We start from the raw sequence: 14385 nt of genomic DNA on the forward strand, positions 1-14385 counted from the left end.
TTCTAAGTCATTTGATGCTGAAGTTTTCTTTAAGTTCTACACAGTTCTAACCAGCAAGACAAAAGCAAAGAAGTATTCCCCTCCTCACATTTTTTATCTTCCCAGCCATCCCACCCTCCCCATTTTTGCTATATAACAATGAGTGCAATTAATTGAGCCTAGCTCTTAATCTGACAGTTTAGTAAGTGGTTTGCAGGAGTGCTAGGAGGCTGTCTTGCAGTTCATTTTTGTTGTTGTTGTTAGGAGCACAAAAGCAACTATTATCAGTTTTCCACAGGAGCCAAAACAAGGTTTGTGAGATCAAAATGTTCCCACCATTTGGAAAACCACAAATCTCTATTGCCCATGGACTATAGGATTGAAGATAAAATCAGTCAAAGAAAAAAAGATTTCAAAATGTATACACTAATATAAAAAGATTTTAGAAAGACAGGAAACACTGAACACTAGCAAATTATTTTAACATTCTGGATTTTCATTGTTATAATTATCATAACTAAATAGAAGTAGTGCATAATAAATTACTGTTTACTAAAATCTTGAATATTAAGACTATAGTTGAATATTAATGAAATATTTCTGGACCCTACCTTAAAAACCATATGTAGCATCAATTGAAGACCAGCCTTGCCAGGATATTTACCAGCAATATTTGCTGCAGATAAATTGAACAGATTGGCTCCTGTTTCAGTGCACAGAGCATGAATAAGCATTTTTTTCCTACTCCTTCAGGGCCAACCAAGAGCAGGTTTTCACTAGAGGAGCTTTTTCATGGACAGATTGAGAACCTATAGAATAAAATTAATACTTAACTTCTTTCAGTCAGTTAAGGCTAGTTGATATATAAATCCATAACACGCCAGGTATTCCTTTTCTAAATGCTTCTTCAAATCTCGAGACCTTTTGGGCCATGAGAGACACAGACACACGAGAAACTATTCTCCCTCCTGGAGGATCGCTTGCAAAAAGGCAGCTGGCGGGCAGCAGAGGGAGCTGCAAATCATCAGCCTCCTTTCTCTCTTCCTCCTCTGCAGCCGAAAGAAGTAAACGGCTGCTCAGCACTTGCTGCCGCGGGGATGTGCTTTGCTGTTTCCGCTGTGCCGCCCCTTTCCGGCTGGTTCCCTGGGCGGTGGGAGAGCGAGCCACTTTCCAACCTGGCACCCTCCAGACAACTTGCCTGTGCAACACCGGGTCTTTTGGCGCGCTGAGCAGCAATTCCTAATAGAGGGAGTAGCACAGCTTGTGCAAAAGCTTGTGTGTGTGTGTGTGCAAAAAAAGGTGCCGGAATGCCATTCTGAGCATTCTATGAGAAAAAAAGCCCTGCCCACATCCAAAGCATGTATATCAGGTGTGAGCAAAATTAATTTTCCCAAGGGCCCACGTGAGAAATTGGTGCTGATGTGGAGGATCGAACTAATATGCTGAACTTAATTCTGCTTAATATTAATTTTATCACTTTATAAAAAGCAGTAAATTATAGTTTTGATTAGCTATTATTAATAAAAATATATGTTAGGATAAGGCTATGAAAATGTGAAGTAGGTCAAATATAGCAGTAAAAATAGTAAAAACATTAATCGTTATATTACTCTTTCATTTTATTTTAAACATACTTTAAATACTTAAGCATATGTTTAACCCTCACAAAAACAATGAAAATGTGTATGTTTTGCAGTGTGTTAAACACAGCAATTAATTAACTTTATAAAAAAGCAATAAGTGATTTTGACAATTTTCAATTCAGTGAGAAACATCCAGTCTGTCTTGGCTTGAACAAGGACATGGAAGTCTGGTTGAATGATGTCTGAGGTGGATATGTGAAGGACAGCTGACAGGTGATCATCAGTATATGGATTTGTTGTACTTCATCACTGAGAATATTTATTCACATGTATGTAGGTAGATCCAAACAGAACTAATATTCTCTGACCATGCCTCCTTGTGTGTGGAAAGTTCTCTTCCTTGAGAGAAAAGTAAAAATCCAGCAGTGATGCTGATTTAATGTGCTTTGTCAGGGATGCATCAGAGTGCAGGTCAATGAGTTTGAGCTGAACATTGTTGGGTGTCTTATCCACACTGCAGGTAAAGGAAGTAAAAATCTTGTGCATTTCCCTCTCAACTGTTTTGAAGTCTTGAAATAGCCTTGAAAACTCCCCATGCTGTGCACCTAACGTGGATGCGTACTTAGGGAGGTGATCAGCTGATGGTGTGTCTTCATTTAGTGTTGGCAAGTTGAAAAGAGTGTTGTCCTCTATTTCATTTTAAAGAAACTGCAACTTTCTCATGAAAGCCTTCACAAAGCTGTACATTTCATGTACAAAAAGACATTGCATTTTATTTAATTCATTCATTAGTGCAGTCACATCAAAGCAAATCCAAAATCTGCCATGCAGTCTCTACACTGACTTTCTCTACATTGAATTTCAATTTGTTGGAATCCTTCCCAAGTCCCAAACCTTCCCAAGTCTCAAAAGTAGCTACATATTACTTTTATAACTATTTTATAAAAGAAATGATAGAGAAAAGAAAATGAATGATAGAGGGGATTGAAGTTGCAGGAACTTTTGGGGAGAGAGATCATGTCATATTAGAATTCAACATAATGCAGACACAAGCAACAGAACATAATCAAATCAGTGTCTTAGACTTTAAAAGAGCTGATTTCAACAAACTCAGAGAGAGCTTGGGAAGGATTCCATTGATGAATATCTTAAAAGGGAAAACAATTCTAGAAACTTGGGAAACTCTGAAAATTATGATTAAGCCCAGTCCAACACAACACCACTGAAAAAGAAAAGTAAGACATCAAAGAAGAAACAAGCATGGTTGCACAAAGAACTCTGTGAAAAACTGAAAGACAAAAATGATAAGTATAAAAAAATGGAAAGAGGGACACATAACTAAGGTAGAACACCAGCATATAGCCAGAATCTGCAAAGATCAAGTCAAGGAAGTTAAGGCTCACAATGAACTAAAACTTGCAACCAATGTCAAAACAATAAAAAAAATTCTTTCAACATATAAAGTATAAGAAAAAAACCAAAGAAACAACCGGTCCATTAATGGGAGAAGATGGCAAGGAATTGACAGGAAGCAGGGAGAAAGCAGAGCTGCTTAGTTCTTTCTTTGCATTTGTCTTCACACAAAAGGAAAAAATAGCCCAATCTACCAAAAACAAAGAAGAGGGTGTCAACCTATTTTCCAAAGCACCGGAAGGCAAGACAAGAAACAACAGATGGAAACTAAACAAGGAGTGAAGCAACCTAGAAATAAGGAGAAATTTTCTAACAGTGGGAAAACAACCAATAACCAATAACAATGATTTGCCTTCAGAAGTTGTGAATGCTCCATCACTGGAGGCTTTTAAGAAGAGACTGAACAGCCATATGTCAGAAATTGCCTTATTGTGCACTGTTACTGTTTTGCCTGGTTAAAAGTTACAGACACGAGAGTTTTAATAGTTCATATATGTGCTGTGTGTATGTGTACGTTTGAAACTCATGTATGTTTGGAACTCAGATGTCTGGAAAAGTAAATTATGAGATTATATAGTTGACTAGAAGGGACGTGGTGGCTCAGTGGGTTAGGACGCTGAGCTTGTTGATCAGAAGGTCGACAGTTTTGCAGGTCGAATCCCGAGTGCTGCATAACAGAGTGAGCGCCTGTTACTCATCCCAGGTTCTGCCAACCTAGCAGTTCGAAAGCACATACAAATGCAAGTAGAAAAATAGGGACCACTACGGTGGGAAGGTAACAGCGTTCTGTGCGCCTTTGGCATCTAGTCATGCCGGTCACATGACAATGGAGATGTCCTCGGACAAGCGCTGGTTCTTCGGCTTTGAAACGGAGATGAGCACTGAACCCTAGAGTCAGAAACAACTAGCATGCATGTGTGGGGGAACCTTTACCTTTACCTTTATAGTTGACTAGAGTGCAAAATTCTGAAATGTACATTCATTCAAATATACACGTGTTATGTTTATGCATACAAAAAAGAATGGAGCCATGCAGGGAGCCCTCAACGTATGACCATAACTGAGCCCAGAATTACAGTCATAAGTTATGATGGTCATTAAGCAGGTCACTGTGACCACACCCAATTTTACAAGCTTTTTTGCAGCAATTGTTAAACAAATGTCACAGTCATTCAACAAGTTTATTTTACCTAACAGATGTTGTTTATCAGAAACCAGAATTAAATACCAGTTTCCAGCAAGAAATGCTGAAAATCCAGTCATGTGAACACAGGATACTGTGAACAGCCATAAAACAGGCTAGTTGCCAAAGGTCAAAGTGTGATTAAATGACTGGTGGGAGGGAGAAAACAGCCATTGGAACTTCAAAACTGTGTCATAAGTAGCTCTGGGAAGGTCTATTGTAATTTCAAATGGTTGCTAAGCCACCAGTTGTAAGCCGAGGACTACCCGTACATCCTTGACAGAGAGAACGAGAGTCCTACTGAATATTAATGGAGTATCTTTGTTTAGTTTGCTGCTAACTAACTGGCTTTTTGTCAAGCCGTTGCAACCAAACAAGATGTTTATTTATTCATAATATATATCTGACTTCTTCTTTACTTCCTCTTTTTCCCCTCTCTGTTGAGACAGATACAAAGTTCAGGTTCTTGCTTTTCTGATGGCCTCAAACATTGTTAATTTATGTTGTTGTACTTTGATGTTATCTCCTTTGACCTTCTCCTCTTTTTATATATGCCTTGTACAGTATGTAATCTCAAGACATCCTCTCCAGGTGAGCAAACCACTTAATTTGCTGTTTTTGTATGTAGTTTAGAATTGATTCTATGCCAATTCTTCCCATTTCTGATTTTATCTCTTCTGGTTACTCCAGTGGCTTTATATACTTGATTACCCAACTTAAATAGTGTGGGTGGTATACAAAGGAAAGAACAATGAATGTAAAGCAAAGGAAAACAACACTTTCAGACAAATGGCTGACCAATCTCTTCTTAGCCATTCCATTAATTAATTGTTCTCACTGTTAGGAAATTTCTCCTTAGTTCTAGGTTGCACCTCTCCTTGATTAATTTCCATACATTGCTTTTTGTCTTGCCTTCTAGTGCTTTGGAAAATACGTTGACCCCCCCTCTTCTTTGTGGCAGCCCGTCAAATATTGGAACACTGCTATCATGTCACCCCAATCCTTCTTTTCACTAGACTAGACATACTCAATTCCTGCAACCATTCTTCATATATTTTAGCTTCCAGCCCCCTAATTATCTTTGTTGCTCTTCTCTGCACTGTTTCTAGAATCTCAACATCTTTTTTATATTGTGGTGACTTAATCACCACCTAGACTAAAATTGCAACCAGACTAACATATACTATAATTATTCCACTCATCCTGACTCAAAGCCCTGGGGAAAGAGGCAATCTTGACTGCCTTTCTAAAGGCCTGCAGGGTTGGAGCCAATTGGATACTGAGAGGCAGATAATTCCCAAAACACCAAGAAGGTACACTTCCAAAGAGTTGTCAGATGACATTGTTTCAGTAACAGGACCATGTTGGAGCATTGAGGAGAGAAAAATATATTTGGTAGCAGATGGTCCTGCAAATAATCTGTTTGTATGCTGTATAGGATGTATTAGTGATATATACATTCTCTTTGCAAAGAAGATTAAGCCTGCCCAAACTAATATTTATTTATTATTTATTTAATTTGTATCCTGTTATTTTTAGAAATAACTCAATGCAGTGAATATATCCAACACACCTTTCTCTTCCTATTTTCCCCACAACCACCACCGTGCATGTGTGTGTGTATGGGGGGTGGGGGTGGGCTGAGACAGAGTGACTGGCCCAAGGTCAGTCAGCTGGGTCTCATGTCTAAGGTGGGATTTGAATTCACAGTGTACCACTTTCTAGCACTAGACCAAACTGGCTATCATATCAGAGCCAACTAGTTCAATAAAATAGTTGTTTACAAGATGGGCACCTACACAAATGTTTTGAATAAAACAAATTTTCTGTTTGTATTTTGCAGTCTTCATTGAATAACTGCAATACCAATTCTGTTTTCTACTTTTATTTACCTTTTATGATCAGTATAGCCAAATTAGCTCTTTGCCAACTTCAATTCATTCTGATTCCAGTTCTACAGTTCCAGGCTGATTACCTATATTCTTACTTTATGAACTGGTCCTATTACCATTTTCTGTTTTTGTGTCCTTTTTGTTTGTTTTCACATCTTCATGGAGCTTTTTTAAGCAGGCAATTTGGCTTTTTCTTCCCTGAAACTATTTGCAACTGTACTTTTAACATCTTCTTCAGGAACTCCCAATCATCTTAAACAACTTTGCTCATTAGATTCTTCTGTCAAGTGATGCTACTTATTATTGCTCTGGCTTTATTAAAATTCTACTCTTTTGAAATTCAAGTCATATGTTGGTTATAGTTGTGTCTTACAGTATTGTTTGTTCGGTTTTGGCAGTATATTTTATTTCCTGCCCGTTTTCTGTGGCTATGGGGAATGGTTCTTTACCTTCTTTGCTGTAGCTTTTCTTTATATTCCTAAATCCAAGCCATAACTTGAGAATGAAATAGCTAGCTCAACTCTGGAAGTGAGGATGGGTTCAACAAGTGGGCTAAACCTCCCACTGACTTTAGTAAGTAAATCTACTCTCTAAAAATACAATAATTACAAGTACTGAAAAACTCCAAGGCTAAATTTCAAATTTGTAAGAAAGAAAACACATAGAAAACAGAGGTGCTCCAAGCCTTTCAGCTCACTGTAAGATTGAAACAACCATGGAAATTAGATTTTGTGGGCTTGTTAATGTGTCATCTCTGCCTCAGGAGAAAGTAAGCTAGATTCCAGGTCCCTTATTTATATGACTCAGCTGACCAATTTTCTGCCTATGTGGCATGTTAAGCTCTTGCTACATAACTATTAAACAACCTCCAAGTTTTTGCTCAATCACTGTACTTATCTGGAATGATTCTTTTCTAGAATGTTCTTAGAAATCTGCTTGTTTTGGCAGCAGATTTTTTTAAAATAATATGTTGCAATCAAGGCTGCTTTGCATAAGCAAGTGCAAGCAATTAGAACATCTTTGCGGTTTCTCTGTTTATATTTGGGGTGTTGATACAAGCCAGAAAATATTACTAATCCTTCACCAGAAACTGGCAGGCTTCTACTTCCTGTTCCCATTCATGCCATGAGAATCTGTAGGCCTATTCCCACCACATAGGTGACCCAAATGCTATTTTGGTTAAAGCTCACAATTTTAGGAATATTGACTAGAAGGGGTAAATGCCTTACCCCTCTCTGGAGGGGTAAATGCCTTGGATCTAAATACTTTAGTCCTTTATTGGCAAGTCATTAGACAGGCAGACTACAGGAAAGGGAGACTGCCCCTGACCTACGCTCATTCCGCCAGGACCTGAAGACTTGGCTCTTTGAGCTTTCTGACCCAGGCTAAGAATTTTAACTGGGGTTTTATTTTCAGGGATAATTTAATCTTTTAATTCTCTTTTAACTTTGTATTTTATATTGATGTGATTTTAAAATGCCCTGTAAACTGCCCTGAGTCCTTCGGGAAAGGGCAGTATATAAATCTAAATCTAATAAATTTACACAGAAATGTGTAATTCTCATACATTCTGAATTCCATCCCACCCACTCTATGAACCTTTCTCTCCACCAGTTCCTGCCTAACATCTCCAAACCAAGAGCAGACAGCTGAAGTAAAGCTATCAGAAGGAGCCGTAAGAGCTTCCCAACTCACTTTTCTGCTGAGCAGTGAATGTAGCAGCCATGGGGGTGGGGGAGAAGAGCTCCTTTGCTATATATGCTAATAGTGATCATATACCAAATGCACCCTATCCTCAAATGGATCTCTGAAAATAGCTTATATTTGTCACTGTTGGCCATGAACAGAACTCTGCTATAGTAAAGCCATGGCAGTGGTTTCATACCAAGCATCTTCTGGTCATATGGACTTATGAAACCCTTCAGCTACAAAATCCTCTCTGTCTAGGTATCAAACAAAAGTATCACCACCTCATAAACCAACTAAAACTCTACAAAACTTATGTCAACCATCCTGTTGGCATATACAACAAAAGAAACTCCTGGGACATTTTTTATTTTACCAAGAGCAATAACTTTACTGACAGATACATATGGTATAGAAGAAGCAAAGCTAGTTCTAAGATTTTGGTGCAAAGCGTAGCATAATATAACCCCTTTTTTCCTTCCCCGGGCCACCCAGTGTCCACTGTTCACCAATCCCAGTTAAGCACTTTATTTTGGGAAAACAGTCTGCACATTTCAAAAGTCTTCAGCATCTGACCTTGGGTTGCAAGATAGTCTCGGACTGCAAACGGCTCATGTAAATTTCCTTTCTCCCTCCCAGCTCCCCACACATTCCAATCATACCCATCCCCCCTCCCTTAGCTTCTTTGCCAAGTTGAGAGCAGAAAGAAGCATCTTGAGAGTCAACCTTCATGCCGACCTTCCAGAAGAAAGATAGGCTTAGGAAAGAAAACATACACAAATTTACATAACATATAAGCCCCTAACTCACACTTTATCTGGGTCAGTTCGAGTATTTAGCATGGAACCTGCCTTAACATATTTTGCCATACCCATTGTGCCCCTGCTAGGGAATATCCCATCCATACAACTAGATATTGTAAATTCCCCTTGTGCTTCCTTGAGTCCATAATTTCCTGAATTTAAAAATGATCCTCTCTGCTCACTAGAATGGGAAGAGGAGGGGGCTCAGTAGCCGGCCTTAATGCTGAGCTGCTGAAAGGCTGCATTGAAACATGGGATGGATGCATCTGAGGCTTTTTGGCAATTCTGGCTGCACTATCATCAGATGTATAATCTGGGTAATTGGGAAAGATTCTATATATCTGAGGACCAGTTTTTAACATAGCTGAGGTTCAAGAACTTGGTAGATAAGTATGCCATGTCCCCTACCCTGTACGCTCTCTGGAGTGCCCTTTTCTTGTCAGCCTGCCTCTTCTGGGTCTCCCCAGAAGAGGCAGGCTGATGCACTGTCACCCATGTGGCCTTTAGTGTGTCCATCCACTCAATTAGCAAGGCTGATGATGGCTTCTCTTGAGGAAGATCTGGCATTGGCAAGAATTCCACCCCAGTGGCCACTTTGAATGGGGTAAACCTGGTGCTTCTATCAACAAAATTATTATATGCCACTTCTGCAAAGGGCAGAAGCTCAGCCCAATTGGTCTGCTGGTAGTTTACATAACATCTCAGGTTTTGCTCTAGAATTGAGTTCATATATTCACAGGATCCATTCATTTGAGGATGATGGGTGGAACTAAGCCCCTGGGAGGAGCCTATTAGCCATAAAACTCCCACCAGAACTGGATTTCCCCAGTCTGAGAGAATGCACTTCGGGACCCCATGCAGCTGGTAGATGTGCTGCATGAATAACTTAGACAAAGTCCAGGCTGAAGGAATCTTGGAACACACCACAAAGTGGATTTGCTTGGAGAACAAATTATGGTATTCCCTGTGCTTTCTGGCAATTCTACTATAAAGTCCATAGAGATTTCCTCCCATGGGCTTGTGGGATTGGCTAATGGCTGTAGCAATTCCAGGGGCTTCCCAAGCAATCGTTTCATCAAAGCACACACAGGGCAGCTGGCCACATGCCTCTAAGTCCTTCTTCACTTTTGGCCACCAAAATTGCCTTTTCACCAGATGGAGTCTTTACAAACCCAAAATGCCCGCTGCTCTTGCATCATGGCTCCACTATAAAATTAGAGTCCTTTGGCTAGCTGAGATGTAGATTTTGCCCCCTTTCTATGCCAGACTCTCTACTGATGCCAGCTCGTCTCTGTGATGTTGGAACCAGTCAGCAACCTCCAGGGCCTCCCTCAGGGGTTGTACCAGGTTGCTCTCTGCTGTCTTGCAACCATGGGTGCCACAAACTGACTGAATGGGATAATGGTATTTACTACTTCCTCTTGGGCACTGTTGTATTGTGGCATGTGGGAGAGAGTGTCTACCAAAAAAATCTTTCCCCCCCCCCCCACAGTAGGTATTGGAGGGTGAAGTTGAAACAGTTGAAATATTGAGCCCACTGGACATGCTTAGGAGATAGCTTCTAGGTTCTTGTGGTCTGTCCACACTTTGAAGGGGATTTTGCTGCTCTCCAAGAACTGCCTCCAGGTTAGGAGAACCCATGAGACCATGTAAGCTGCTTTCTCCCAGATGGCCCAGTGCTTCTCAGTCTTTGAAAGTTTACAGGATGTGTAGGCATTCTCCCTTGGCATTTTTCTCGAGTAGGACCACTCTCAAAGCTACATCACTGGTATCTGCCTATATCATAAATGGTTCGTCTGAAGAGGCACTTTAACTTCTTGAATGCGGGCTTCCAGTTTGCCGTGTGGCTGCCATGGACAGTTGGGAGACTTGCTGTCTCTCCCCCATTCAGTTTTGGATCACTGGGAGGCTCTGAAAAGGGCCAAAAGTCACCCTGAAGAGGCAACCAGCAAGGAGGGGCTTTTGCTGGATCGCGGGAGAGCAGCAACTATCCCATTAGAGCCGGTGATTCCCTCCAAACCAGAGGATGAAAGGACCAGCCATAGAAATATGGCTCATCCCTAGGCTGCTAACAACCAAAGTCACATCTACCATCTGGCAAGTTTAAAGCAACACAGAAGAGACTGGGTAAGATCTACCTCCCTTACACCCTAATTACTTAATTACTTGCATAAGCTGCTAAAGTACTTTCCCCGCCTGTGCTGAGGGAAGGGGGATTTTAACCCTCACTCCAGAAACAGCAGCAATTAATTACCCAGGGGAGTTTAAAATGTTGGAAAATTACTGGGATCCTAATTGGAACTTTACTTCTTAAAATTAGTAGATTATAAGATTTGGAACCCTCTACTTTTTATTTTTCTCTGATTTTTACTCACTATTTTTGATGAAGATCTGGGTTTGTTTTTTCTTTTAAAATAGAAGAAAAAAACTGAAAAGATCCAAATAACTCTGGGGTTACATCTGGTGGCTACAATTGAGATTGTAACCTGCTACTCTTTAAGAGAGACTTGTTGACAGCTTTGAAAACAGATAAGATAATAAATAACCTTGAGACACCAGCTGCAAGAAACTCAGCTCAGCTCCTTACTTAGTGGACTCTCTGACTGTAAGCTTTCATTTTAATATACTATAATGGAAGAAGGACAGGAATGGATTTCTCCCACAGAGGAAGAACAGGAACAAACTCTTCGCATGTTAAAAGAGATTATCCATACTCTCCTTATAATTGGTGATGAATTAAGAAGCGAAGGGGGGAAAAACAAGAAACCAGCCTGGATATGCAAACTCAAATCATGACTTTAACTAATGAATCATCTATACAGGATTCTACAGAGAAAATAGAACAATCAAATATTATGACAGAAGACTTAGATATTCAGCAAATACAGATAATGGAAAACACAGAAAATCTATAACCGATTGTATCGGTTGAGATAATGTCACAACCAAGTCATCAGCAAAAGCTCTCAATCTATAATCATTCTGTTTTATTTTAATTCCCTTTATCATAGAAGACTCTCGAATTTTAATTAATAAAATCTCTAATGTTAATACAAACAACAATGGTGATAGGGGGCATCCCTGTCTTGTACCTTTTTCAATTTTAAACATCTCTGTTAACCCCCCATTAATTATAATTTGTGCAGTTTGTTGTTGATATATAGCTTTAATAGAATGTAAAAATCCTTCTCCAAAATTCATTTCCTCAACAACTCTAAATAAAAATTGCCAATTCAATTGATCAAAAGCTTTTTCTGCATCCAAAAATATCAATGCTGCAGGGACTTGGTTGTTCTTATCCAAATATTCAAGCAAATTTACAATTTGTCTTACATTATATTTCATATACCTTCCAGATATAAATCCCGATTGATCACTATGAATCATTTGCTTCAAAACTTGCATTAATCTATTAGCCAATACTTTAGCAAAGATCTTATAATCTATATTCAAAAGCGATATAGGTCTATAATTTTTAGGTTGAGTAAGGTCTTGATCCTCCTTTGGAATCAATGATACAAAGGCTGTCCTCCAAGATGGACGAACTGCTCCTCCAGTCTGAATTTCATTAAACAACATCTTTAAAGGTTCAATCATTTCAACCAACAACGTTTTATAATAAATTGCTGTTAATCCATCTGTTCCCGGGGCGTTGCCCACTTTCAACTGTTTAATAGCTAAAGAGATTTCCTCTGATGTTATTAAGCGGATCATCTCAAGTTGTTGTTCTTTTGAAAGCCTAGGAAAATGTGCTTCCTGTAAATATTTATCTATATCTAAAGCTTGTATGTTTTCTCTAGAATATAGTTTCGAGTAAAAATCTAAGAAACTCCTCTTAATCAATTTTTGTTGATAGACTTCTTTTCCTTTATATTCTATTTTATCTATAGTACGTAATTTCTGTTTCTTCCTTAATTGATAAGCCAACCACCTACCAGGCTTATTAGCGTTACAAAAGGCATTATACTTAGCATAACGCAAATTAGTTGCTACTTGGTCAGCCATTAACATACTAAATTGTTCTTTCAATAAATGTATCGAGGTCCTTAAATTATTATCCAATGGATTCAAAATAAAATCTTTCTCCTTAGATTTAATCTCTTCCTCAAGATCTTTACGTTTTTGCATTTGCTTATGCCTATAAGCATTATTCATATAAATCAAGACCCCTCTCATGTACGCTTTACTAGCATCCCAAACCATTCCCATCGATGTACCTTTATGCATATTTATAACAAAAAATTCTTTCAGGTGTTCTCTACCTTTCTGCAAAAACACCTCATTTGTGAATAGGTTTTCATTCAATCTCCAGGATCTTCTATTATCATCTTCAGCAAAGAACTCCAACCAAACAGGGCTATGATCCGACAATGTCCTAGGAAAAATCTTAACATTCTTAACCCTAGAGAGAAGATCAGTAGTAATTAAAATAAAATCAATCCTAGAGAAAGATTTATGTCTATCCAAAAAAAAGTAAAATCTCTGTCCTTCATATTCCTTTCCCGCCATACATCTCTTAGCTCCAAATCCTCCTTCAAATCAAAAAAGGCTTTGGGCAATTTTGAATAATTAGAAGGGTTTTTAGAAGATCCCTTCCTACCTTCAAATGAGTCCAAAACTCCATTCCAGTCCCCCATCATAATAACAGATTTATAATCCAATTTGATTAGTCATTGATGTAAAAATTTAAAAAACTTTTACTGTTGTTGATTTGGAGCATATAATCCAATAAGAAGAACTTTCTTTCCTTGTAACATCAGTTCAATACTAACATATCTCCCTTGTTTATCCGATTCAATTAATCTAGCCGAAAAATCTTTTCTTAGATAAATGACCACTCCAGCCTTCTTGTCCGGAGCACAGGCTGCAAAATGTGTTCCCAGCCCGGAACACCTTTGGTCCCTTAATGCAATATAAGTCTCTTGTAAGCAGACAATATCATTTTTATGTTGTTTCAAATAGTAAAATACTTTCTTTCTTTTCTGTGGTGAGTTTAAACCATTAAAATTCCATGTCAGGAACTTCACCATCTCTGGTGACCAGGAGCCTTTGGAACATGACCTGAAGATCACCTGTTGCTCTCTTCGGGCGTGCTCCTCCCACAGGCTCTGAAACAGCCGCATCTTGCGTAGTTAAACCAGATACAAGCTTCTGTTTTTGCTCTTTTTCCTTACGCTTGTATGCAGCCCTAGTCATCCTCTGTTCTCTCAGGTCCTCCTTTAACACCAAACTCTGCTCCATAGTCTCAGCCTGTTGCATCTCCTTAAGAGGCAGTGACATTGCCCCTTCACTCAACTGTTCTTCTGTTCTTTTAACTCGAGGAGTCGGTGGTGAACCTGCTTTAAGGACCTTAGTATAAAAATCTTTTGCTTTTGAAATTGTGTTCAACCTATACCTCGTACCTGCATAATTTACCGCAATTCCAATGGGTATTTCCCATCTAAACTGAATTTGTCGCTTCTTAAGCTCATCAGACAAAAAGGCGAAGTCTTTCCTTTTTCTAAGAATTTTTGGAGGTATCTCCTTTAAAATTATAATATCTTGGCCTGCAATTTGGAATCTTTCCCGGTAAAAAGCTTGGATGATTGCATTTCTAGTTGATCTCCTGGAGAAATAAATCACTACATCTCTAGGTAAATTTTTCTGTTTAGCAATCCAGGAATTAACCCTAAATGTTTTATCCATCTCTTTAACTAATTCTTCAGGTTCACATTTCAAGACAGGAGCCACTGCCTGTGCCACTTCCCATTCCAAATCTTCTTTAGGGTTCTCTCTCAAACCCCTTATACGCAATGCAAACTCCATGTCTCTATATTGGGAAAAAATAATTTCATCTTCTGTTCTGT

The sequence above is a fragment of the Vipera ursinii genome (genome assembly GCF_947247035.1).
Source record: "Vipera ursinii genome assembly, chromosome: 1".
NCBI classification, from domain to species: domain Eukaryota; kingdom Metazoa; phylum Chordata; class Lepidosauria; order Squamata; family Viperidae; genus Vipera; species Vipera ursinii.